Raw genomic sequence first — 25,826 nt, forward strand, 5'->3', positions numbered from 1 at the left:
GACCACGAATAGCCAAAGCAATGCTCAGCAAAAAAAATAAAGCTGGAGGCATAACACTACCTGACTTTAAGCTATACTACAAAGCTATAATAACCAAAACAGTATGGTACTGGCATAAAAACAGACACACTGACCAATGGAATAGAATAGAGAATCCAGAAATCAACCCACACACTTACTGCCATCTGATCTTTGACAAAGGCACCAAACCTATTCACTGGGGAAGGGACTGCCTCTTCAGCAAGTGGTGCTGGGATAACTGGATATCGATATGCAGGAGAATGAAACTAGATCCATACCTCTCACCGTATACTAAAATCAACTCAAAATGGATTAAGGATTTAAATATACACCCTGAGACAATAAAACTTCTTAAAGAAAACATAGGGGAAACACTTCAGGAAATAGGACTGGGCACAGACTTCATGAATACGACCCCAAAAGCACGGGCAACCAAAGGAAAAATAAACAAATGGGATTATATCAAACTAAAAAGCTTCTGCACAGCAAAAGAAACAATTAAAAGAGTTAAAAGACAACCAACAGAGTGGGAGAAAATATTTGCAAAATATACATCTGACAAAGGATTAATATCCAGAATATATAAGGAACTCAAACAACTTTACAAGAAGAAAACAAGCAACCCAATTAAAAAATGGGCAAAAGAGCTAAGTAGGCATTTCTCTAAGGAAGATATCCAAATGGCCAACAGACATATGAAAAAATGCTCAACATCACTCAGCATCCGGGAAATGCAAATCAAAACCACATTGAGATACCATCTAACCCCAGTTAGGATGGCTAAAATCCAAAAGACTATGAACGATAAATGCTGGCGAGGCTGCGGAGAAAAAGGAACTCTCATACATCGTTGGTGGGACTGCAAAATGGTGCAGCCTCTATGGAAAATGGTATGGAGGTTCCTTAAACAATTGCAAATAGATCTACCATACGACCCAGCCATCCCACTGTTGGGAATATACCCAGAGGAATGGAAATCATCAAGTCGAAGGTATACCTGTTCCCCAATGTTCATCGCAGCACTCTTTACAATAGCCAAGAGTTGGAACCAGCCCAAATGCCCATCATCAGATGAGTGGATACGGAAAATGTGGTACATCTACACAATGGAATACTACTCAGCTATAAAAACGAATGAAATACTGCCATTTGCAACAACATGGATGGACCTTGAGAGAATTATATTAAGTGAAACAAGTCAGGCACAGAAAGAGAAATACCACATGTTCTCACTTATTGGAGGGAGCTAAAAATTAATATATAAATTCACACACACACATACACACATACACACACAAACCGGGGGGCGGGGAGGAAGAAGATATAACAACCACAATTATTTGAAGTTGATACAACAAACAAACAGAAAGGACATTGTTGGGGGGGAGGGGGGGAGGGGGGAGGGAGGGAGGTTTTGGTGATGGGGAGCATTAATCAGCTACAATGTATATCGACAAAATAAAATTAAAAAAAAAAAAAAATAAAAAATAAAGTGTCAATAAGGTCAGGTTCTGTGAAAGAGAAGTTATTCTAAAACATGGTGATTTTTCTGTATCTCTGTCAAAATTGAATTTTAGCAATGATGATGATGACAGACTGATTTTAAATGTCCCCTGACTTTGTACTGACTTGATGTATGCCTATGTACATGAGATGGCTGTATTTGATTTTTTAAAAACTGCTTTCATAACTCATCTATTCTTTTTTTAATTCTAGAGTTAGAGTTTAAATAAACTAGACAGGTGCCTTGGGCAAATCACCAAACATTTCTGGGGTTTTGTTTCCTAAAATGTGACACAAGGTGGCTTTATTTCTAAAGATATTTCCAGTTATAGAATTATGTGATTTTAAATTTTACTTCATTTCTAAAACAAGTCAAGTAAAGGTATTGACAGAAAGATTTTTAAAATGGGATTTAAACCAAATATTCACCTGAATGTCCTGAAGGAATTGTTTTTCTGGCAGAAATTTCCAGTAGAGCAGTTCATGTTATCTTAAGATTATAACCTGTCATTTGAATGTTAAGGAGTTTTGGAGAATTTTAATAAACCCATGAAATCCTGAAAAAAAAAAAAAATAAAAAAAAAAAAAAATAAAATAAAGTTGTGAAAAGTGAGCCTTAGGGAGATTTAGTACCTTGCCCTAGAGCTTTTATCTAGTTAGGGGCAGATCCTAAAAGTTAAAACTTTATCCCTGTATCAGTGCTTTTAAACCCATCACTAAAGAACTTGGATTAGGGAGGGAGGGTGGCTGGGAAGTGGCTGGAAGCATGTTTTTAAAAATCTCAAAAGAAAATTCCATTATCTTAAAATTTTACATGAATTTTTTATTCTTACTCTATGATACATCCCTTTGTTTTACCACAAAATTAATAGTTTAATTATTTACCAATCAAATTTGTCCCCAAATCTTTAAGAAAATGGATTCTTCTAGACTCTAAATAGTAGTTAATCAGGTAGAGGTCTTTGGTTGTAAGCAGTAGAAACTAAATCTGACTATTTTAAACAAACAAACAAAAAAATAACAGGTTACTGGAAGGATGTGGTGTAGTTCCCAGAATTGACAATAATGCTGAAGAATCAGTCTTCAGAATGGACCAGCTCTAGAGCAGCTTCAGGGATCCAGGTAGCAGGACTCGATGGACAGTCTTCTCAGGATGCTGGAGAACTAACCTCTCCAATAGTTTGTTTTTGGGTTTTTTTAAAGGAATTTATTTATCTTTAATTGACATGTACTGATAGTACAAATTTATGGGGTACAGTTATATTTCAATACATGTATACAATGTGTGATCATATCAGGGTTATTCACATATTCATTATTACAAACCTTTATCATTTCTTCTTGATGGGAGCTTTGATCACCTCCCTTCTAGCCATTTGAGAATAGGCACCTATAATTAACAATAATTTACTGTGTATTCTCCAACAGTTTTTAATCTCACTCGCCACGGAGAGTGTATTTGTCAGGCTCAGACTGGGTCCTGGAAGGTGCCTTGGTTATTGCCTCACCAAGACAGTACCAACTGGCGGGATTGTCATTCTCCAGCAGGGGGAATGGATGCAGGGCAGGTAAAACCAACAGATGTCCACTTCCCTGATTTTTAAAGAAAAGCATATGGACTCTAATTTAACCATTTATTAGTAACAGGTCACATTTTTACCTAGTGCACAGTGATTCCTTTAGGTTCCAGTGAGATGAATCTGTTATTGGCCCCTGCACTAAATTTCCCCAAACTGTCCTGCTTTTGTTTTTTGTCTTTTCCTGTCGTCTTAGGTGCTTTACAGTAACATTGTTGATACTGTAAAATGAACATTTTAGACTTTACAGCTCATAGGCTGAAGGGAGCCTTTATAAATTTAAGTTAAACCACAATTCAAATAGTAAAATGCTGTGCACATACAGAGTGATTTTATTTAGAGCATTTTCATGTATATTCTCCTGTTTTATTCTATACACATTAATCCTTTGAAGTCGGGTAAAGCATATAATTTCTCTATTTTTTCAGCTGAGGATATGGTTTACAAAGAAATTTCCCCTGCAACGTAGGACTGTTGGCAGGAGAACCCAAGTGCCTATGCCTTATTGAGACTGGTTCTAGAACACTAGTTTATCAAATGGAGAAGCCCCTTTTCTGGATTCTCAAGGTTCTGGGTTGAATTGCAGATGGGTAAACCAAAGTTTGACCTCATTTGAACGGTGTCCCCAACTGTGGGAATATTGATGTGTGTCTTAGTCTGTTTGGGGTGCTATAACAAAATACCATAAACTGAGTAGTTTGTAAACTACAGAAATTATTTTTCAGTTCTGGAGGCTGGAAAGTCCAAGATTCAGGTGCCAGCAGATTCACTGTCTGGCAAGGGCCTGTTTCCTCTTTCATTGTTGGTGCCTTCTGACTTCATCCTCACATAGTGGAAGGGGCAAACAAGCTCCCTTGGGCCTCTTTTTAAGGGCGCTAATCCCGTTCGTGAGGGCTCTGCCTTCATGAGCTAATCATCTCTCAAATGCCCCACCTCCAAATACCATCACCTGGGGTGAGGGTTAGGAGTTCAACATATGTATTTTGGGGGGACAGACATTCAAACCGTGGCAGTGTGTAATGGTGGGATCTAGTAGCAAGCTTGGTAATTAGTAGCAAGCTTGGTAATTAGCAGCTGCTTTTGTTTATTCTTGCCTTGGAGGCCCAGCATCTTTTTATTTTCCTACAGATAGCCAGTCAGAAGCTGATTTACCGCATCTCTCCTTGCCGCGATAAGCTGGTTTTGAAGTGCCTCTTGGAGCCCTTCAGTCTGGCCATTGTTTTACTTCCCCATGGTGTAATTACCACCTTGTGGTGCAGTCACTTGTCCTCTCAGCCCCTGGACTGTTCTTTTAAATGGTCCTCGTTGTTTTCTGATGTTCAGGTCTACCACTACAAGAGTTTTTGAGAGGAGCGCTTGACACTCTTGTTTAATTAAGGTCTCCAGACAGTGTTCTGTTAACAATAGGGTTGTATGCTAGGCCCTTTTCCCACATTTCTTTTAAAGTTTCATTGTAGTCTGAACCATAAATTTGTCTGTGGTGGTAATACAGTGGTTCTTGTTTGGCCAGACCTTTTTGTATATAAAGACATCCTAAAACTTTTCTGTACCTTTTTGAACCTTGTTCTAACATTTAACACTGGTTTTAAAATCGTCCCTTTCTAATTTGTTTCAGGCACTGACTTCTGCAGCTTCTAACCATGTTCTATTAAACCCTCATCAAAAACCGTCTTTCTTTTTTCTCTTGCATTTTCAGTTTGTCTCAATTTTGCAGATGTTTTGAACTTTTAGAATCCTTAAACTTAATCCTTAAAATAATGCTAGTAAAGTTCTATATTGAAAAATACATAGTTTTCATTTCCTTATACTTTGTTCACTGGTATTTTTAAGTTTTAGCATACTGAACACAGCATTTTTAGTGTTCCGGCTCATAGCTCCTGTTAGATGCTGTAAGAGGAAATATTTAAGGCTCATTCTCTGTGCCCTCCACTCCCCATCCTGTTGATTATTATTGTTCTTGTAGTTATAACTATAAATCATTTGCAGATCGAAGTCTGAAAAGAAACCATTTGCCATTACATTAGGGCAGTTTAAAGGAATCACTTGTTCAAATTTACTAGCTTCCTGAAGCTAGTAAAGATGTTTATGGTTTCCAAGATTCCCTGTTAATATATTTTAACACTGCAAGACAGGGAACAACACTTGTTCAGCTATTATAGATTATGAGAAAGGCTAGCTCTTAGAAAAGATATTCAAGTACTATAAATGGCACTAAACTGAAAAATCAATTGTCACAGTAAACAGCAGTCATGATCTGGTAGTAGGCAGTTTTCTTAGTATGTCTGTTCCTTTAGTTAATGGCCAACAACGATAAGCTTTTTTTCCTATAGATCTGGTGTCAAGTATTAAGCAGCTATAGACTGGAAAGTTTTATTGGCTAGCATTGGTAGTGGAAGAAACACCAGTCTGTTTTATCTATAGTCTCCTAGCCATATGACTGCATATGATATCCTCTGCATAGTGTTCTTACAAAAAGAAACAGTTGTATTCTTCTTCATCTGTATTAGCAGTACTTCAGTATGTGAAAATAGTGAACTTTGACCTTGAGGAGTCTAAATTATCTCAGTTAAGGTTGTGATGTATTCCAGAAAAAATTTGCATGTTAAATCCAATTCAGCATTCATGCATTTCACATTTTGAATGGCTTCTTAATTGTGAAAAGTCTATAAAATGATTGTACTATTAAAAAATTCTAAAGTACGCAAAAGCTAAGAAAGGTAATTTGGATTTAGAATGTCAAGAATTACATGAATTTGGTTCTTGTGGACAACTGGAATTCCTGAATGCTTACAGAGGCCTTTGTTTAATAATTCTTCCTGATTACAAAAATCATAGGTATTTGTAGAAAACTCAGAAAATTTTACAGATACACAGAGGGAAATAAAAGTTACTCATACTTCTGCTACCCAGAAATACCACTATTAGCATTTGATGTATATCCACCGAGCTGCTTATAGAGTTTCCCAATAGAATATCCTTTGGAATGAATGCTTAGAAGTAAGGGTGAAGAGTGGTAGCAATGTATACAAAGTGTGAACCAAATTCTGCTAATTTCACTGCCTCTCAGACTACCTGCTAGGTGTTGCCTTCAGGCTGATAAAAGGAGCTTCCCTACCAGGATGGGAGAAGAAGGCTTGTCTGTCCCTTTGGCCAGCTTTGGCTGAGGAGTAGCAGATCATCTTTTCTGCATACTGCAGACTGTATCTGTCTGCATCTTTATCTTAGCAGCTTTTTCTGTCAGCTCTGAATGCCTGCTAGTTGCAGAGGGAAATATTTAGAGTCCTTGTTGGAGTGGCTTGTTGACATAAGCCACATCAGTTCTTATCAACCCTCTGGAATAATTCTTTAAATCAGCTCTTGTTTGAAAGAAAGCCCCAATATTCAGAAATAAAGTAACCTCCAGGTTCCTTGCGCTCCAAGTAAGAGCAAGATAGTGGTTAGAGACTGCCAGGTGATTTCAATTAACATCTAACCTCAAATCGGGTTGCCTTGGTAAGAGAAAAATCCAGAGAAGGAGCTCAGAGCAGATTACAGTATAAGCATATGCCAGTCCTCTCCTGTGGAAAAGAAAAGTGCTAATCTGGTCAGAACTGTTAAAGAGACAGGCAAGGCTGAGCACAGCAGAATTTTCTCATCCTGCTCATCTTTTGCTTTCATGCAGAAAAAAGATTTATCCTGGGATGAAAGAGAGAAAGAAGGAAGGATGGGGGTGGGTAAGTGGCTAGTAATACATGATGGTTGGCTCTCTTCCTGTCTGCCTAGGCTAGTGGTAAGCTGATCCTCAGGTCTGAGAAACTAGCAAAATGAAGTGACACACAGAGCAACTTCCCCAGGTAGTGATATAACTTCTTGGTATTCAGCGAAAAAATGCAGTGCTGACTTTGATTCCTTGCCCTCACCGAGAAGAAACACAGGAGAAGTTGGAGGAAGTGGTGTCTCTGAATGTTTTATTCTTGACATGTAACAGACTCCTGACTAGAGAATTTTGTTGGTCTCTCCATTCTGCCACCTGCCGTTCAGGCACGCCCTCCATATTTTCCTGCATTGACCAGTTAAAGTGTTCTTTCTGTCTGAGAAACATAAGAGCTTACTAAGTGCAGTGCTTGATGTGAAGGAATTACTTTGGAATATGAATAATCACTGTGATAACTGCTCAGGTGCAAAAGAGGGAGTTGCTGATTTTACAAGTCTATGGTTTGAATTCTTAGGTTTGGCAGGAAACAGTCCAGCTGAGATGGTTCAAGAGACTTTAATGAAGGGATTATTTTCAGTGTGGTGGGCAGAGTTAAGGGTGACATGGGGTTTTTGTCACCCAGAAACTAACAGCAGTGGGAAGCTGTTATCACTACCAGATCTGAAGAATCAAAGAGAAGCAATAGTGTTATTGGAGTCCAGTGAGAGAGCTGGAGCCATAGAGAAGGGGCTGTCAGATGGGGACTATAATACTGGGGGATTCGGCCACTGCCAAAAAGTGCAGCCCAGAGCAAGGAGGGAGCAGGGCAGGCAATACTCTCCTTGCTGACTTTTTTTCCCCCTTCTTTGATCTCCTGGTGCCTCCTATTGGCCAGACCCACCTGGAAGCCTGCCAGCAAGCAACCCAGTGATGCTGCCTGTAGAGGTCAGCCTCTTGGGACTCGGAGCAGGACCCATTATGATGGAAAATTAGTCCTAGGATGGAAAGGGGATCAAACCAAATCACTACCACACTCTAGTTGCATGTTTGTAATCTCGCTTTCATCATTTTATCACGTCATCCTCATCTCCTGAAATCCCAAAATAAACCTTAAAGCATGTGAACTATTGATTATGACTCAGTTCTATTTTTTTAATACAAATAGTCCAAACAGTTACCCTACTCTTATCAGAGTAATTAAATATTCAAAGAGAGAATCTGAACAGTTCCCAGAAGAATTGGAAAAATCACTCAAAGAGCTTCTGTTGGGGAATTTTGTTCTTGGTTAAAATTAAGCTAACTTTTTTTCAAAATTATGCATATGAGCTGTACAAGTAATTTATTCTAAAATATAAAATTTGGACTGTTAATGAAATGTGTTTATTGTTGTTAAGGTTAAGGACCAAAAGAAAAGGGGAATTTTTTTAAGTCTTACATATTATCCCTTCATATCTATTTAAGGTGGGATGAATTAGCAAGAAGATTCTTGCTCAGCCAATCTAGAAATATAAGAAGAGATTTTTAGCTTATCAGAAGACTCTTTTTTAATCCATAACTTTATTGAGCCTTGGGGTTTGAGAAATGGAAAGATAAATAAGATACTCTCTTCTCCAGAAAGTTTGACCAAATAATGAAAAGAGGTCCATTCCCAACTATAATAATCACTGATAGGTACTTTAAGAAAAGCATCAACTGTGGGATTAAGAAGAGGAAGAAGTGGTTTAGTATGTCTTTCTCAGAGATTCTTTCAGATGCTCACCAATATTCATATTTATCAAAAGTCTACGTTGCCAAGTCCTAGAAGTACAGATGATAAGATACCAAATGACCCTGACCTCAGGAGTTGGGGTCAGAGTGAGCTTTTTACTACTGTTTCGTCAAGGACAGCCATATCTTTTGGTGCCTTGTCGTTGCTTTGAGGATTGATGACATCCAAAACCATTAACGTACCTTTCAGTTGCCCTCTGATCTGGGGCTGCCTGCGTTATTAGCCTCATCAGATGCTTTGGCCTTTTAGTTCCTCGGTCTTGCCATGCTTCCTCAGAGTCTTCTCTTGAGATTTCTTTTGTCTGGAGTGCTTGCTGCCACCCGCATCTCCTTCCTGGTCCCATTTTAAATGCCACCTCTTCACAGAAGCCTTCCCTTGCCTTCCAGACAAAATCCAGTGATCATATTACTTGCTCTAACACCCATATGTATTCAGGCACCCTGCTCTTCTCCTTCAAAACACCTTTTCAATTTATATTTGTGTAAAGGTTTAATGGCTGTCTTTCTAATATGTAAACAGCATGAGAGCAGGGTTCATATCTGTCTGTTTCATAGCTGTCTCCTCAGTGCCAAGCATGGTGCTCAATAAAGAATTGCAAAAGGAAGGAAAAAGAACTGGTTTTAAGCCCAGATCCCTACTACTCACCAGCTCGGTGACTTTTAGTATTTCACCTCTTGGAGACTCAATTTAATATCTGTAGAATGGGAATAATGATGATAATGGCTACTCTTTATTGAGCACTTAGTGTGTGTCAGGCACTGTGCTTTACATTGCATTATCTTCTCAAACTTCATCAGAGAGGTCACTTATAAACTGTGTGCTTGAAGTCACACAGTTTATAAATAGAAAACAGGATTTAAACTCTGGTCTGTTTAATTCCAAAAACGGATTGCTCTTAGACATGCTTTTTTGTGAATGTTCTGTGAATAAAACCTGTAAGGAAGGAGGTCCTTGGTACAGGGTAGCATGGAATCCCATGCTGAGAATGTTGACACTGATGAGGGAGCAGGCCGGAGAGCTCTTAAACCAGTTTTAGAGAATCACAGTATGGTATTAACTCCACCTGTATGAAGAGGTAATTTTGGCTGATTTTTTCATTCCACTGTAGTACCCAGTGTGACAATGTTTGAAAAGTAATCAACATCATGAGGTGAGGAATGTTCAGTTGTTTAGTATAATTCTGTTGTCGTCGTTGCTGCTGCTATTATTTTTCTGAGGATAGATTGCCTCGCCTGGATGGATGGCAACCTTGCACGGGTTACTTTACCTCTCTAGCCTGTTTTTCATCTGGAAATTAGGAATAATTAAAATATCTACCCTGTCAACTTGTTGTGTAACATCTACACAGTGCCTGGTACAAAATAAGCTTTTAGGCAGTTTTAGCTGCTGTTGTTAATATTACCTTGTCCATTCTGGCCCATGCCTCTTGAATGAATATACATTGTTTATCTACCAAAGACAGGTTGACTGGCCACATGGGAACTACTTTTTTTAGGTTTATGATTTTAGGGTGTGCAAAGATAGTAAAATTGGCAATGAAAAAATAAAAGGCAATGAATGCTTTAGTGGGGCTGTCCTAAGGTTTTCTAGATGTGTTTATGAGGAAGTACATAATGTGAACATGAGCCAATTGTGTAGAACCCATCATGTGTGCCAGGGCATGCATTCTTCCAGAGAAGTATGTTCAATTACATCTGTTTTACAGATAAGAAAGTCATGATCTTTTCTTTCTAAGATGTTATTAGACAGCTGTAGATTATGGACACTAAATCCTGTGCTTCTCCAAACTTTTATATGCCTTCAGCATTGTAAAGGCTTGTCTTACCTTTCATCAACTTCAGCAGCTCTGTTGAAAGGGAAAAATGGGAACAGAGCCCTTCATTTTTTTCTAATTACTGGATTGATTGGAAGTATCAGGATAATGTACTGCCTGGTGCATAGTAGAGACTCAATAAATGTTTTTTGGGGCCGAGCCTGTGGCGCACTAGGAAGAGTGCGGCGCTGGGAGCGCAGCGACGCTCCCGCCGCAGGTTCGGATCCTATATAGGACTGGCCGGTGCACTCACTGGCTGAGTACCGGTCACGTAAAAGACAAAAATAAATAAATAAATAAATAAATAAATTTAAAAAAAATGTTTTTTGAATACGGTTCGTATCCTATATAGGACTGGCCGGTGCACTCACTGGCTGAGTACCGGTCACGTAAACGTAAAAGACATACATACATACATACATACATACATACATACATACATACATAAATAAAATGTTTTTTGAATACAAATCTTAATCAGATTGTGTGAGAAGGAGATAGAAAAATAATAGTGTTAGATGCTGACCCAGCCTATTTTCTATATTAAAAAAGAAACAAACACCAAGAAGTCTGAGGTCACTAAAGATTTAATTAGCATAGCCCATTTAAAACAGACTACTGGTTGGAGTTTGAGGTAAAGAATTGCCCATTGTGTGTTTCATGGGATTAACTCCAGTCTGTGCAATTTAGTTATCTCTAGAAATCTGTTCTCTTCCCAATAGCTGCTTCCACTGTCCAAGAGCAGCAGGCTCTGTCCTTATGTTGGAGTAACTAGTTTATTCTCAATTAAAAAAAAAAAAAACTAATCGTAACATTAAAATATGCAAACCATAAATAGGAAGGTGTAGTTGCTATAAGTCATCACTGCTGTATTTCAAAGCCAGATCTGACTGATAGTTGTGTTTTCTTTTAGCTCAGGTAATTAAGAGTTGACATAAAGGAAATACCATTTCATGGTAATGGGAGAAAAGGAAGAGACCTTATTGCATTGAGCAGCAAGCAAGCAGCATTTAATTCTAGATTTTCTCTCCCCCCTCCCCAATAACAACATCTATTATCTTTATTTTTTTCTGGAGGAACTTCATTATGTCATTTATTGGCCATATCAAACCTGAAAGGTGGTCAGTCAGATGGTAGCTTGATTACTAAGAATCCTCTTCATGATTTATTATGTTATGCCACAGAATGAAGATACCTAGAAGATAGAATCGTGTTGATTTACTATAGTAGGAGTTCATGTTGAAAGTTTAAAGTGTCAAACATGAAAAGATTATTAAGACCCAGTGACACCATTCTCCAATAAAAGAAACCAGACATGACTTGATTCTATGGCTCGGACAGGGAATAAACAAGATGAGCCTGTAATATCTTCTAGTGCTGGAACGAAGCAAGAAAGTGCTAAAGACAGACACACACACACGCTCTCTCTCTCTGTCTCTCTGTCTCTCTGTCTCCTACACTCCACAGATCTCACACAATGATGCAGTATGTCAAAGGGACATAGAAGCCACTTTTTAAAGCTGGGATAATTTGAGTAACTAAAAAACATAATATTAGTTTATAACCCAAAATATAAAATAAGCAAAATACATATATAATATATAATATAAAATAAAGAGTAATATAAGGATACTTCAAAAAGTTTATGGAAAAATAGGATTAAGAGATAATATACATCCATCTACAAACTTTTTGAAGTACCTATGTATAAATATATAAACATAAATAATACGTAGTATAAATATAATAAAATGTTATAAAACAAATATCTATTAGCCCATACTGATATATACTGATATAAATAAATAATTGAATAAATAAGCAAATGGGAGAGAATAGATAAATCTTTCAGGTAGAAGAATTCCAAATGATTTATTCAGTTAATCCTCTCTCAAAGTGGTGGACTTTAACTACTCTTGATTGTGAACTATGCATGGTGACTTCCTTCCAAATAGTACAGTATGGAAAGGGGATAAAGAGACAGCTGCTTGACATTGGGCTGGGCAATTTTTTTTTTTTTTTTAATTTTTTTATATGACTCCAAAAGCACAAGTAACAAAAGCAAAAATAGGCAAATGGGATTGCATCAAACTAAAAATATTCTGCCTAACAAAGGAAACGATCAACAGAGTGCAGAGACAGCCTACTGAATGAGAGAAAATATTTGCAAACCATACATATGATAAGGGGTTAATATCTAAAAAATAAAAGGAATTCAACTCAATAGCAAGAAAACAAATAATCCAGTTTTTAAAATGGGAAAGAACCTGAATAGACATTTCTCAAAAGAAGAAATATGAATGGCCAACAAGTATATGAAGAAATACTCAATATGACTAATCATCAGGGAAATGCAAATTAAAACTAAAATGAGAGATCACTTCATACCTGTCAGAATGGCTGTTACCAAAAAGATAAAAGATAACAAATCTGGTAAGGATATGGAGAAAAGGAAACTCTTGTACACTGTTGGTGGGAATGTAAATTAGTACAGCTATTATGGAATAACAGTATGGAAGCTCCTCAAAAAAATAAAAATAGAACTACCATATATCCAGCAATCCTACTTCTGGATATACATGCAAAGGAAATAAAATCAGTATGTCAGATTATCAGAAGAGATATCTGCACTTCCATGTTCATTGCAGCATAATTCACAGTAGCAAAGATGTGGCATCAACCTGAGTGTTCATCGATGAATGAATGAATGGATAAAATGTGGTACGTGTATGCAATGAAATACTATTCAGCCTTTAAAAAGAAGGAAATCCTGTCATTTGCAACAACATGGATGAGCCTGGAGGACATTATGCTAAGTGAAATAAACCAGGCACAGAAAGACAAATACCACATGATCTCTCTTATATGTGGAATGTAAAAAAGTTGAACTCATAGAAGCAGACAGTAGAATGATGCTTGCTAGGGGCTGGGGCAGGAGGTGGGAGAAATGGGGAGATGTTGGTCAAAGAGTATGAGTTTCAGTTAGGATGAATAAGTTCTGGTGATCTATTGTTCAGCATGGTGACTGAAGTTAATAAAATAATGTATACTTGAAATTGCTAAAAGTGTAGATCTGAACTGTTCTCACCCCAAAAAAATGTTAAGTACGTGAGATGATGGGTATGTTAATTAGCTTGGTTTAATCATTTCACTGTTTATATCAAAATGTCACATTTACACTGTATGTACAATTTTTGTCAGTTATAAAGTTGAAGGGAAATAAATAATAACATGTCAGTATTGGTCCATTAGCTATAACAAATGTACGATACTTATGTAAGAGGTTAATGATAAAACTGGATGTAAGGTTTATAAGAACTCTGATCTTTGCAACTGTTTTGTAAATTTAAAACCATTCTAAAATTAAAAGCTTATTTTAAAGAAAAAGATTATGGCAAGGACAGAAGTCTATAGTTCAAGTTTAATTTTCATCATGCTGGGAGTCTGAAGTAAATAAAATAGCCGTTGGTGTTCTGGGCTGATTTTGGTGTAAAGTGGGGCAATTCTTCCTTGCTGTTGTCTTATAAAGCCATGACAGTTTGTTTGCAGAATCAGAGAATACAGTATTTCTAAATGTCTTCCTGTGGAATTTCCTACTGGCATGACTTTTTTTCCCCTTTGCTTCTGCCCAGTAGCAGTCCCTTGAGTGGCATTTGCTGTCCTAGTTAATCAGAGGGTAGGAGAAATGAAAAACTCTCCTCTTCCCCCTCCCACGAAGTTTCAATGGGCACTGGAAATGTAGGTCAAATTGCATCACCATAGAAAGGAGCTAACAGGAAGGTATTTGTGAAGTGCTGCCAACCTCTCTTTAGATTCTGAGCCATGAGGAACCAGTGTTGAGCTTGCTTAGGTGTGAAATACAGGAAATCAGGGGGTCGTGTTTATGATGTCCCAGAATGCTACATTTCAATCAGTGATTAAAAAGATCTCTATCTAAAACCCAAGAGAAAATAACTTATACTGGCTTTGTTTAATTTACATCTCCCAGCTTCTGGAATTCTTTGTTTCTTATTTATTACTGGCATATTGCAGCTATTTATATTAATTTAGCCAGAAAGATGTTTGAATTGTAGAAACTATTGCCATGTGTACATAAAAAAAAAAAAAAAATCTATTGTTTGGTAATCATATAAGTCAGTCTAATAATGTATTTTGCAAATTACATATAATCATATGCTCAATGACATCTTCTTTAGCATATAGAAACCACAAAATATGCTTTCATTTTTAAGTTATGTTTAAAATATGCTGTTTCATGGCTCTATTTTTTAATGACAAAATCTTACAGACTTTAAGATATCAGAAGACTTTAAATACATATGTTTATTTTTTACATAGTGTATGCTACCTGTTTCTTTGTAACACATCCAGAGATTGGTTTCCAAAATGTTCTGTTACTGACGACAGCAGAACCAACCCTGAAATCTTCTCTATTTCCACTCCTACTTGCCTCTATCAAGATAATTGGTAGTTCCTTTATATACAAAATGAAAAGTCAAATGATAAAATATGTTTGCATAGGCTTGGATATTATTTAATCTTACAAGTTGAATAAATTATTCTGTAAAATATGTTTATAATTCAGCATACTTTTTGCTATTTAACTTTATTTTGAAATAATTATAAATTCACAGGATGTTGCAAATATAGTCTAGAGAGGTCCTGGTTACTCTTCAGGCAGTTTCTCCTATTGATTACATCGTACCTATATATAGTAAAATATCAAAACCAGGAAATTGACATTGGTATAAACTGTGTGTATGGCTCTGTGCCATCTTATTTCGTGTATATTTTCATGTAACTACTACCACAATCAAGATACAGAACTCTTATATCACCGCCAAAATCTCCCTTGTGCTTCCCTTTTATAGTCCTGCTCATTCCTGTTATCCTCACAATTTCTAACTCTTGGCAAGCACTAATCTGTTCTCCAAATATATAATTTTGTCATTTTGGGAATGTTACTTAAATAAGATCTTTTGAGAAAGTCTTTTTTCATTCAGCATTTAAAAAACAATCTTATTTTTAAAATAATGTTTATGATAAATATTTTAAAACAATATTTGTTTTAAAAGTTGTTACCCAGAGTTTGATTAACTAATTTTCAAAACTATTTTTCTAGCTCAGGTGTTCGATACTCTGTGTTGCTATATTTGAACAGCAGCTAAAGTCAAATGTGCCGACGTAATATCTGATTATAGCATTAACCTTATGGCCTACTGTTAAGGATGATACTGTGAAGTTAAAGAGAAAATTACCCCAGGAAAAGTCCATCCCATCAACAAAGTAGATATTACAATTGATCAATGTGCAGGAGTAGGAAGTCCAAATACATACTTTAATTATACCAAATAAAGTAACTGGCCATATTCATATTCCATTTCATCTTGAAAGAAGTCTTCAAAGGAAAGAGACATTTTGGAACATGATATTTAAATGAACAGCAGTTGAAATATTTACATTAATTAGGTAATGTAAAGCTCCTGTCACAGAATTGCCATGTGTGGTTAGTGTGAATTTCACCATATGAAATCCAGTGTCTGCCTCATGTTAATAAGATTCTTCAGATGTCTTAAGTAGGAAAGGTAGTTCTGTGGATAGGCAAGGGCTGGGAGCAAACAGCCTCAGAAAGAACAAATCTTCCTCAGGTGCTGGTGTGTTGTTTTTAAACAAAATATAGAAAGTATTCTAGGATCTGTAGGAGGGCTAGTAGTGTTTGACTACAAATAATGATACCATGGCCCTAAGGAATGCCATGTGGCCAAACCTCCAAAACCAAGCAAATAGAAGGGGAGTTGCAGGGTACCACTCTGCAGCTCACTAGCAGTGAAGGCAAGGGTGTGAGCACTGGCTCCTCGGCTTGTACAGAACTTACATTCTGATGGTTGTGTCCAGACCGATTTTTATGAATGGGATAATTTGTAATTGGCAATTGATCTTCATTTGGCTCTGGCTTCTAATACTTTAGACAGTCTGCCTCCAAGTTAAGAAAATATTCTTTGTAATTAAAATCATCCTCTATTTACAGCTTAACATTTTTCTCTTGATTACCTTTGTTTTCTTCAAGCAGCATATGATTATACTTGAAATAGCTGTTGAGATGGAGGAGAAAGGAAACGATCATTTATCGATCATTGCCAGTCACTCTGCTAAGTGTTTATGTACATTTATCATGTAATTACAATATTAAGAAATTGCATTAATGATACTCATTAAGTTATGGATCTGAAATAAGCAGCATACCATGCAACTCTTCATAGCAAATAAGCCAATTTTCTTGGCCAGATTTACTTAAGAGGCCTGTTGCCCAAAACATTATATGTGTGTATATATAGAAAGAGAGAATTTAAATATTTATACCTATTAATTAATTTGTACATTCATGAGGCAACTTGTGAAGTGATATGGAAGTATAGAGTTGTAAGACCCTCCTTCCTCCAACCCTTAGCTTTTTATCCAGATGAGGGAAACAAGTTAGAAGTTGAAGACAAATCAGCTAACTACAGTAAAAACTGCTTATTAACCCATCAGTGCAACATGTATAATAAGGCATTACATAATTAATTATGAAATAAATCTTTCAGATTGTAAATGCTGTAAATGTTCAGAGGAGGACAATATCAAGAACCCTTGATTTTGTCACCTGTAAAATGCAGATAATACCTATCTCATAGTGAGAAGTGAATAAAACAATGTATTTAAAAGACTTAGTATACTATTACATAGTACACCTTCAATAAAGGTGTTGCTATTGATAATGAAAATTATGATAATAATAAGAACAACAATAGCAATACTGTATTAGGGTAGGCTGACTTATGTTGCTACCCAAAACTTCAGTAGCTCAAAACCATATATATTTATTTCTTGCTCAGGCAAGGAGGTTTTTGCTTTCTCCACTCATTCAGGAGTGAAATGTGGCTCAGCCCTCCTCTCTCTATGTGCTTGGAGCCCTCTCCATTTGACCAGCAGAGGGTATGAGAGACTGAGGATCAAGCCAGGGAGGTTTGTATGGGCCTAGCCTAGAAGTGGCAACCAATACTTCTGTTCACATTTTAGGACTCAGTCACACAGCTAGCCTTACTGCAGTGAATATTAGGAAATTTAGGCAAATTGTATGCTCAGGAAGAGATAATGTGGAAATAGATGAGCCCTGGCAATCTCTATAACAAAGAATATTTAGAAAAGAGGAGGGATTTTTCCTGGATCTTTCAGAGAAGAGAGTGAAATTTGTTATAGGTTGCTCAGCCTGTCTTTAGGAGGTAATGTCTAAAGATGAAAAGTAAAAAAATAAAAAACCCCTCAAGCATTATTAATAAAAATTGCACATTTATTCCACTAGCCACTTCCTTTATTGTTAGCCATTTGGTAGTGACCTTGGGCAAGCCATTTATCTACTATAGACCTTCATTTTTTTTTTACTTCACAGTATGCTTCATAGGGCTGTGGTGAAAATTAAAGACTGTGCATGTCTTAGCACAGGGTCTTGCCCGGAGTAAGCACTCAGTGAAAGTAATTATCAGTAGTGTTAATAAGTATGACCTCCGAGTAAAATGCTTGCTAGTTCATTTACTTAACATCTTTTTTAAAGGACCATGTTAGACTAGCAAAGAATGACTTGACTGAGGACATTTATGAATTTTAGAATTCTATAACCCCAGGCCAGTAATAGGAAGATGTTAATGTTCCCCTGGCAGAATATTAGCAGGGAAACCCTTTTTGTGTCCCAGGCCTTTCTCCACCTAAGTCAACTTCACAGACTTTCCCCCTCCTGTCAACAGGACAAAAGGTTGTTCTGGGCTTTAATTTACCTCTGATCCCTTCTTTCCCTTTCCTCAGTGTTGATGTCTACAGGTGAGTTTGGCTGAAAAGAGTTAAGGGTAAATACCAGAGCCACTATTTATTGTCCAGCCTAATTGGAAGTCCTTAGTAAGGAAAGAACATGCCACCAAAGGCACATATTAACCTGAGTGGATGGGTAGCTATCAGAGCCTGTGGTTCAATTTAATTCAGTTCAATTCAGCAGGCATTTACAATGACACAATGTCAGGCCCTGGGGATACAAGGATGAAATGTTACAGACCTTGCCTTGAAGAAGCCCTCCTAGGGCCATAGGCATGATGACCTGGTGAGGTTTCATCTGAGTTAGGTTTTGAAGGCTGGATGTGAGTTACTTGGAAGGTGGGAAGAAAGGAGTTCAAGGCAGTAGGAACAGCAGGCACAGAGGAACACAGGTAGGAATTGCTGTGGTATGGTGGCAGTGGAGGGAATGGTTTTAAGCTCAACTCTAATGTGCTACTGCCTCAGCCCTTATAGCCTCATCTCACAAGCCTCAGTTCTCTGTTAAAAGAGCACAGAAAGAGTTCCTACATCATAGACGGGAGGGTTCAGTGAGATGATATATGTAATTAAATTATGATGATGTTTACTGTGTGTTAATACTGGGCACATATTAACACATAGTAAGTGCTCAGTAAATGTCAACTGTTGTCATGTGCTTTTGTAATGGACCTTCAAATCTACATACTTGACCAAGATTTTGCACAGTGATAAATTGGAGAACTACTGGGAATTTTACTGTACTTTTAGTTCTCTTTTAGGCTATTGGTGAAATGGTATACAATAGTCACAATTGATGGGAAAAATGGCTTGTTTATCTCCCTTAGGTAAAAGGAGAGGGAACCCAGTTAAACCTCGGTGAAGTCTGGGAGAGACTGGGTATCCCCCAAATGAGGATGGCAGAACTGTGCATCCTGAAATGACAAAGGAGTGAGGAATGTCTATACTGAACCCATTTCAAGAGTAGAGGGACTAAATGTTGTGTAGATATGTAGAAGCTGTCAGAAAGTGGAGGCTCATTTAAAAGTAAGTTAAGGCTCCATGTGAGGAGTTCCATAAACGGTCGGGAAAGCTCTAGGACTGACTACAGGAACTAAAATGTACCCCTGAAACCTAGGCCAGAGTTTCTGGAGCCCTTCCTCGTAATTGGCCTTGGCTCCCTTTTCACTGGTGTGTTTTCATACACTCAGTTGGAGCTCAGTGGAGTGATTCTGAGAGCAGTCACTGTAGCTCAACGGGTACAAAAATTCTGGCTGACTTTTGTAGAGGGGAAAACTGGGTAGTAGTACCATTGAAAAGACAGGTTGTAAATTTGCTTTGCTAAGGAGAAAACCTGTCAGGGTGAGAGCAAGGTGGAACTGGAGTTGAAGAGACTGTGTAAAACTAGGTACCACGTGAATTCATATTTCTGAAGAATATGCCTGCAAAGACATTTAACCTGCTTTTAAAATTTTTGTAAACTGCTTTGAAATTTTTTGGTTGTGTTTGGGAAAAAAGACTTAGGAAGACAGTATAGGTTTGGGGGCACAGGCATTGTTACCTGCAGAAGACAGGCCTGGAAAGGAAATAAGTGATGCAGCCAGGTAGGTAATTTGGAAAGTGCGTGCCCTATAACAAGAGGCAGCCTATGGCACAGCATCCTCCCGTTATGCACCTGCAGGAAAGCTGGCCCCTGTGGCTAGATTTTTGGACTTTCCAAGAGAAACCAGGAATTTGGAATTTTATGTGAATCTTCCTGCCTTTTAAATATTAGCAACAAAGTCATATTTTTTCCCCAAGATCACCATGGGATACAAACATCTAAAAAAAAGTGGACTATTTTAGCCCTTGTGGACTTTGTGTTTGCAGTAAGTGTCAAAGGATACAGAGAAAAATGTATAACCTGGGAGGTAGTTGGCTCTACTGAATATAATGCTGATTCTAGTGCCAGGCACAGTAGTTGGCGTGGAGCACACACTCAACATGTTTTTGTTGAATAAATAAACCATCTGGGGTAAACCTCTCTTGGTTTCCAATCTTTTCATGTATGTAATGGAGAAACTGGAGTCAGCCTTCAAGGTTTCAGTTTTTTTCCCAGCTCTAACTTAGAAGATAGAATCAAGTCAAAACTCCCGTGTTGTCCTCCTTGTAGGGGCAGCCCACCTCTCCAGCTCTTTTTCTTCCCTCTCATGCCCTCCCCAAGAACCTCGGGTGCCAATCTCACGTTAAAGCTCATTGGTTCACCTAAAAGTTAAGAAAGTTTAAGAAATAAAAAGGAAATTTATATACTGTTACGTTTTAAAACAAGACCAACTTGGTTTTAGCCTGTTTTTTCTTTCCTTTATCATGGTTAGTAGGTTTTTGTTTAATTTTGACACACCTAATGATACACAAGAGGTGATCCAGATTATGCCTTAAGTTGCAACAAGGCTCAGAGTAAAAATGTTATGGAAATGTTAGAAAATAAGCCATTTTCCCTGTAAAAAGTCAATATAATGATGTCCATTAATACGTGGGCTTTTCTCTGTTTAGAGTAAGGGGTGTTTCTGAACCCTTAGGCATTCTGCAGTATCTTCTTTTATAACAAATTCTGGTGATATCTGCCCTTTTTTTATTGTCTTAGGAAGATGATTTTTGTTGCACTTACTGAAAATCAGTTCAAAAAAATTAAGCTCATAAGAAGGGCGGCCATTTACCGTAGAGGTCTAGGAGTTTCTTAGAACCCTAGGGAAGGAAGTGCTTTGGGCTTCTAGGGGACTATACCAAGGACAGGAAAGCCCAATAACCCTCCGGGCAGAGAATGTTTCCTTCCCTCTCCTGGGAGCTACTTGGCCTCTTTAGTCAGATTCACCCTGAACAGCAGCACATGCATTCTTTCATTCTCTCTTTGCTGGCTGGCTTTTTCCTGTAGACTGAGAGAACATGTAGGGGTAGCTTGCAGCTTAGACCAAACTAGACCCTCTTGTTCCAATTTCTAGTTCCAAGGAGAACAAATTGAATGAGTCTGGGTCATGTGTCCAGCTTTGGCCAACACAAGGGAGGAGTTTGGAACCCGCTAGTACAAATATGACTTGGCATGGGGTTGAGAATTATGTAGTGCTTAGAAAAAAGAGTCACCATGGGCTAGGTAGCTCCTTTGGGAGAAAGATGTCTTCTATAATCACTTCCTCTCTCCCCCTTAAAAAAAAGAGTAAATGAATAAAATTTATGCTTCTCAGGACTTAGGAAAACATTCAAGTTATGTCTTCTTGTTTCCTTCTCTTTCCCTTCTAACTGGCCATCATTTAAAAAAAAAATTAATTATATTTATTGAATACTTGTTACATAGTAGGCATTGAATGAATAAAAGTTATGAAGTTGTACAGTTCTCAGAAACTTTTCCCAGTCTGCCTTTTAAACTATCTCCCTTTGCAAAACATTAAGTTGCTATTCAGGAAGTTTGGTGTCCTGGAAAGGGAACTAAATAACACCAAGGGCCTGGATTCTACTTCCAATGTGAAGCCATTAATTTGCTGGATAATCTTAAGCAAATTTTGACTTCTCTCAGTCTGTTTCCTCACAAGTAAAATGGAGATCATAATATCTCTTTTGTACACAGCGTTATTGTGAAGATTAAATGAAAGAATATATACAAGCATATGATAGGTTTTTTTTCCCCTATAAAGAAAGGTTTCTGACCCTTATTCTAAGTAGAGAAGTTACTGTTTTAAAATACTTATTTTTAATAACTGCCACTACCATTTTCTTTAAGAATAAGATTTCCTGTAAAGCATTTTTAAGGTATACAGGATAGTAAATGGTGAATTATTTTAAAACCAAAACTACCTTGAGGGAGATTTTATAGTACCTGAAACCTGGTGACTTCCTTGGATACTTTGGAGAAATAGCTGGAGTGTCCTGATGGAAAACTGAAAAATGGCTTGACCTAGTGTAATAAGATCAAGCACAGAATTTAATCTGATGCTGGTGTTGTTCCACCTCCACCTCCAGTCTACTCTGAAGGAATCACCATCAAGGAGGTGAATGATTATCTTGAATATACATCTTTATTGACTGTCTCTATAATGGTAATTTGTAGCTTACTTTGATTTTGCATAGCTGTAAAATGTTTAGGATGCAAAGAAATGAATTTTGGCTCAAGATAGACATGTTAAGCAAGATAGCAGCTTTTATTGGAAGTAAGTTTGAAAAGGAACACGAAAATGGAAATCAGAGAAATTTTTAAAAAGATAGGAGACTGGGAAGGAATTAGAAATCTGGAGAAGAGAAACATCTGGCTTATAAGGATTGTAGGAATGATTTTAAGGATTACTGAATAGCATTTTGTGGGTGAATAAAACTGAAACTGTTTTAAAAAGGGATAAGGGAAGGATATGATCCAGGAATAATTTAAAAGCCAATAAAGGTAATTGTGAATAGATGTTCAAAATGTGGCATAGAATTTCAGCTACTGATTTTTAGAGATGCTTTATTAGTATCTTAGGATCTCAAGCCACAGAAATATTTAAGTTACCATCTTAGACTATGTGAAAATAAATAAAAATTCAGAAAGCAATATTCCCACCACTCGATCTTGGTGTATAGCCAGTAAGGATTATAGGAAGAGAAGTGTATTAATAGTGAATTTTTCATATGAAATCAGCTTGCCTTGTGCTTTATACTTTGACAGCATCTGCCCCATAGCTGTGTCATTGCCTGTATTTGCTGCTTTCTCTTCTGCATGCCAAACTTGAAAACCAGCTTAATGTCTAACTCTGATTTGTTAATCTCCAATGTCTTGACGCCTTAACTCACTGCTCCTCCCCAAATTAATTAAAAAGTAGCCACATTTTATCTGAAATACACGTGTACACATATGCACACAACTATAAAAAAAAGTAACACAATTTCCTTTTGCTTTTTAGGAAGACGGTTTAATTGAGTTTTTGTTTCCTATTTGAGGTATTATGAATTGCTTTTATAAACCGCTAAATGATATAAAAGGACAGAATGAGCTCTCCAAAAAATAATGTGTGTGTGTGTGTGTGTGTGTGTGTGTGTGTGTGTGTGTGTGTGTGTGTGTGTGTGTGTGTGTGTGTTTTAAATCTGTGATTCTGACAGGTTTCATAGGAGCAGGCTTTCTGAATAGCCATTTTAAAAATTAAGTGAAAACTCATTAGTGGCAAATTACACACAATGATTTTAAGCCCCAGGAGGCTGACTCTGTGTACATATTGAATAGTCATTTGTTCTTAGTTTATTGTAAATATAGCCAATTAAGTTCATTGTGAAAAAAATGCATTCGTTGTAAAATTGGTAGTCTCTTGAATTTTAACAATTTGATATCTCAAAGCACATATAATAGTTTTGGAACATCTGGCAACTAATGAGATTGTAGATTCCTGATTAGCTTTATCTACTGTTTCATCCCTTTGCCCTTTCTATTTTCTTGTAGATCTGAATAGAATTAGGAAGAAAGAGCAATCACAGCAGATGAAGATCCACTGGTAAATCGATAAGGATTTTTGGCCTGCCCTCCAAAGACAAGGTAACTGACTTCTAACATAGCACAGCTGAATAAATGTAATGCTTCTTATTATAACAGAGTTTGTGTTTTACCGAAGAATGATAGTTTTTAAAATTTAAGATATCTGAGTAAGATCTCAAATTTTAAGCATAACCCTGAATCATTACAAAAATAGCAGCACCATAAATGGAGTTTCTCACTATGTGTCTGCCATTGTGCATTTATTATTTGGAGAGGAAAGTGGCTAAGGTTCACATAATGTGAAAAGGGGGGGGAATTCTTGCAGGAATTTTGACTTAAGAAGATGAATCTTTATTTTATTTTATTTTTAATCTACTTTGAAAGGAATGAAGGGCTTACAAATTAAGATGCAGTTTAAGATGAGTCATTGGAGGATAAAACTGAGCTGAATCCAAACAGGAGAGACCAAAGGAGTTTCAGCTTCTAGAATTGATAAACTTACATACTTAGGCAACAAATCAGGTTTTAGACAAGTATAACAAAAAATGGAAACACTTTGGTCCACATGCACATTTACCTGCAAAGATAACATTTTTACCCATTATTAAATAGAAACATGAGCTTCAAGAAGGATGTGGCAGTTCTGTTTAGGTGTTTAAAAGAACAAGGGTCTGGGCATCTGTAAAGTTTCCACCTTCAAAATAGGCCCTTAAAATTTTCCAGCCTAAAGCCGAAGGGCCAGCAATGCAGAAGTATCCTTCAGTGATCATCTAAGTCAACACAATGGATGGCATTCATTGTGGAATGTGTGGAAGGTGCCAGAGAAGAGAGAATCAGGGCTTTCCTGTATGGTGGTCAGCCACTGGCAGTGATGGGGTTTGGGGAGAAGGTAGGAAGCAAACACATTTTACACAATGCCAATGGAGCTCTTTAGTCTACAACTATTTATTAAGATTCTACTGTGTGCATAGGGATTGTGTCTGGGAAGAAAAAGGAAGTGATGTCCATGAATTACAATTATGACTTATGCTTTTTCGAATACCTGTACTATACCAATGAAAAGATTAATATGATATCAGGAAGTAAATGACAGAGTGCAGGGACAGAAGAGGAGTCATAGACTCAAAAGTCTGTAGGGACCAGACAGGTAGGGAAATAAAGTGGGCCAGGTAGAAGTGTGCAAAACTGTCAGTCCAGGATCAATCTAAAGCATCAGTCCCTTCTCAGCACCAACTGATTATAGGCCCAGTATCCATTCATTCAACAAATATTTATTGAATGCCAACCTACCTGCTGTGTTCTCTGGGCCCAGGGGCTAAATTAGTAAATCAAAGGGACAAAATGTTTCTGTCATTGAATTGGCACTTACCTTTTTTTTTTCTAATTGACAAAAATTGTATATATTTATCATGTACAACATAATCTTTTGAAATATGTATACAATGTGGAATGGCTAAATCAAGCTAATCGAGATATGCATTGCCGTACATACCATTTTTTTTTGCAGTGGGAACATTTAAAATCTACTCTTTTAGCAGTTTTCAATAATACATTGTTAACTGTATGACTGTAGTCATGTTGTACAGCAGATCTCTTGAACTTATTTCTTCTAACTGAAATTTTTTATCCTTTGTCCAACATCCTCCCAACCTCCTCCCGCAAAGCCCCTGGTAACCACCATTCTACTCTCTGCTTCTATGAATTCAGTTTTTTGTTTTTTTTTTTTGGATACCACATATAAGTGAGATTGTACAGTATTTGTCTTTCTGTGCCTGGCTCATTTCATTTAACATAATGTCCTCTAGGTTCATCCATGTTGTCACAAGTGACAGGGTTTCCTTCTTTTTTAAGGCTGAATAGTATTCCATTGTATACATATACTAGATTTTCTTTCTCCATTAATCTATGGATGGACACTCAGGTTGTTTCCCTAACTTGTGTATTTATGAATAATGCTGCAGTGAACATTAGAGTGCAGATATCTCTTTGATATACTGATTTCATTTCCTTTGGATATATAGTAGTAGGATTACTGAGTGATATGGCAGTTTTACTTTTTTGAGAAGTCTTTATCCTGTTTTCCATAATGACTGAACTGCACTTACCTTTTAATGGAGAGAAACAGATAATAGACAGCAAACATAATAAATATATATGTTATATTAGATTATAAAAATTGTTTAGAA

The 25,826-nt window shown here is 37.1% G+C and overlaps 1 protein-coding gene across 1 annotated transcript in view; it reads left to right on the forward strand.

Moving 5' to 3' along the window:
- ATXN7 (ataxin 7) overlaps positions 1 to 25,826 on the forward strand; it is a 145,284-nt gene that overhangs the window by 13,823 nt on the left and 105,635 nt on the right. Inside the window, exon 2 of the mRNA XM_063114349.1 lies at positions 23,608 to 23,700. The gene's annotated coding sequence lies outside the window, so the exon portion shown is untranslated. The remainder of the gene's footprint in view (positions 1 to 23,607; positions 23,701 to 25,826) is intronic.

Source organism: Cynocephalus volans, chromosome 11 (assembly GCF_027409185.1).
Source record: "Cynocephalus volans isolate mCynVol1 chromosome 11, mCynVol1.pri, whole genome shotgun sequence".
Classification (NCBI taxonomy): Eukaryota; Metazoa; Chordata; class Mammalia; order Dermoptera; family Cynocephalidae; genus Cynocephalus; species Cynocephalus volans.